The sequence below is a fragment of the Gekko japonicus genome, unplaced genomic scaffold (genome assembly GCF_001447785.1).
Source record: "Gekko japonicus isolate JY-2015 unplaced genomic scaffold, Gekko_japonicus_V1.1 scaffold1850, whole genome shotgun sequence".
NCBI classification, from domain to species: Eukaryota; Metazoa; Chordata; class Lepidosauria; order Squamata; family Gekkonidae; genus Gekko; species Gekko japonicus.
This window is the reverse complement of record NW_015163658.1, coordinates 350,805-353,695: the sequence shown is the minus strand read 5'-3', so window position 1 is coordinate 353,695 and position 2,891 is coordinate 350,805.

Below are 2,891 nucleotides of genomic sequence, written 5' to 3'. Positions count from 1 at the left end.
GGGAAACCTTGGGGAGGACGTCCTGCGTCCCTTGTGGGGGGGGGCCATGGGGGGGGAAGCAGCCGCTTCCTGGGTCCCCTCTGCTTTTTCTTCTGTATAAATGTAACATGTCTCCACCTTATTTACTCCAGTTTAGAACCAAACCCTTTTTCAGCTCTTTGCTACTTAAATAAAACTGGGCATTGCAGACGGAACACCGCAGCCGGCGTTTTGTGACCAGTTTGGGGGGGGGGGTCAGTTGGGCAGAGTTGGGGGGCTGCTGCATTTCAGGTGGAAGGTGGGTGGGGTGTGGAGAACGAATGTGTCCGCTGCATAATCTTCTTACCTGCAGTTGGCCTGCGAGGGGGCGAGAGGTTGGGGGCGTCCCCTCCTGTGCCCGGACGAAGGCGGGACGTTGCCTTTGCCGTCAGGTCGGCTCTCTCGAAGGGCTCCCCTTCCACCCCCCATTTTTGTCACCAATTCACCTGATTTGCTTAGGTGGGGCACATTCAGTGTTCCCTCTGAGCTGAGTCAGTGTGAGCCGGCTCACAGTTTTTTAGCCTCCGGCTCACACATTTTTGTCCCCACTCAGGAAGGAGGGCTCCAGAGCAAACTAATTTCCACAGCAGCCAACTCGCTCACAGCTTCAATGCCAGGAGCTCACATGGTAGAGTTTTTGCTCACAAGACTCCACAGCTTAGAGGGAGCGCTGGGTCCACGTTCCGTCGCTAGTGCACCAACACACTATGAGGGAAGAAACACGATTCTGCGCTTAGCGGTTCGGAACCCAACACAAACTTGTCTCGCTGGGGGTCAAGTGACTGAGCGGGAAGGAAAAGCTCCTTTCTCCTCTCCCCAAACTCCCAAATCTAGGTTGCTCTCCAGCGATGTTTTCTGTCACCCCTTAGAATGAAGCGGCAAACGCAGGAGTTCAGCAGCACACTCAAGGCTAGCGGTCAACTCTGTGGAAGCAGAGAGCGCCCTCCACGCGTGGCCTGAAGCACACATCTGTCCAGTCTAGAGATGTAAAATTTCCAGAAATTTTGAAGCTCGGGAAAAAAACTGTTTTTTTTCCAGGGGAAAACGGAAATTATCGGAAAAATTGGAAAAAACGCTACATTAGCACTTCTTTTGTCTTTCCCAGATTGAAAGTCATTCTGTTACTTTAGGAACATAAAATATGACTATGGACATTTTTACTTGGCATGAAATTATCACAACTAGCATATTAAAAACATAGTGTATCCAAACAATTATTACAGAATACCCCCCACATGCAAAAACAAAACTGAAACTTTTTTTTTCTCGTGACAATACCACCTCCTAAAGGAAGAAATGCATCTTGTTCTTGCATTGGAGAGTTCAGTTTGTAACCTAGGACTTGCTTGTCCTCAGTGCACAGAAATTAGATCAATCTGATACCATATAGATATATTTTAGAACTGATTTGGAAAATATCTGAACACCTGCTCTTAAAATATTTTATTCATCATGTTAAAATAAAACGTTCCATAATCATTTTTTTTATCTTTTCTTTTTTCAATTTTTCTAATTTTTCGGAAAAAAACAAAAAGGCTTCAGGAAAAAAACGGAAAAACCCGTTTTTTCTCTGAATTTTTCTGGGCCTTCACATCCCTAGTCCAGTCCAGTCACACTCCAAGCCGCAGGCACCAGCCAGCGAGGAGGGGACCGAGGAATGGCCAGTTCCCTATCGAAAGAATAGTCCATCCAGTTGGAGTGGAGGGAGACGATTCCAAAGTCTTACTGAGCCATCTTCTTTTTTGCAGCTATCTAGTCGCAACTCACTTATGTGACCCTGCAGGGTTTTCAAGGCAAGAGATGTTGAGAGGTGGCCGGCTATGGCCTAACTCTGCGTCGTCATGATCCTTGGACTCCCCAGGTGGTCTCCCACCCAGCCACTGAGCGGGGCCGACCCCGCTGAGCTTCCCGAATGATCGGGCCAGCCTGGGCCTGTTAATATTAAAATACGCCCGCTGCAGGGTGAGCAACGCAGGGAGAGCAGAACTACCCGTGTGGTCGAGGACAATAAATGGCGGTGCTCTTGGAGGTGCCACGGGGCTTTGGTGTGGTCCTGCTGTTGCACCCAACAAATGCAGAGAGACCGCTTCACGGCAGTGCGGTGAGTCTGTGCTACTTTGCGGTGAAGAAGAGGAGGAGATTGGATTTATACTTTCACTACCCAAGGGAGTCTCAGAGCGGCTTACAGACTTCTTTCCCTTCCCCTCCCCACAACAGACACCCTGGGAGGGAGGTGGGGCTGAGAGAGCTCTGAGAGAAACGGCTCTTTTTCAAGGACAGCTCTTATCAGAACTACGGCTTGCCCAAGGTCATCCAGCAGGTGCAAGTGGAGGAGTGGGGAATCAAACCCGGTTCTCCCAGATTAGAGTCCGCGCACTTGACCACGACACCAAACTGATTGGACTTATACCCCGCCCTTCACTACCCAAGGAGTCTCAGAGCAGCTGACAGCCTCCTTTCCCTTCCGCTCCCCACAACAGACACCCTGTGAGGTCAGTGGGGCTGAGAGAGCTCTGACAGAAACTGCTCTTTTTTCAAGGACACCTCTTGTCAGAACTACGGTCATCCAGCCAGGTGCAAGTGGAGGAGTGGGGAATCAAACCCGGTTCTCCCAGATTAGAGTCCGCGCACTTAACCACTACACCAAATTGGCGAAGGCTGGAGCATCGAAATTGCAGGTCACAGCCCCTCCGTATACTGCCTTGGTCAGGCTGCACCTGGAGTCCTGTGTGCAGTTCTGGAGGCCTCACTTCCAAAAAGGATGTGGGCAAAATGGGGAGGGTGCAGAAGAGCTATGAGGATGATCGGGGCCTGGAGACCGAGAAGCCCTATGAGGAAAGGCTGAGGGCCCTGGGAATGTTTAGCTTGGAGGA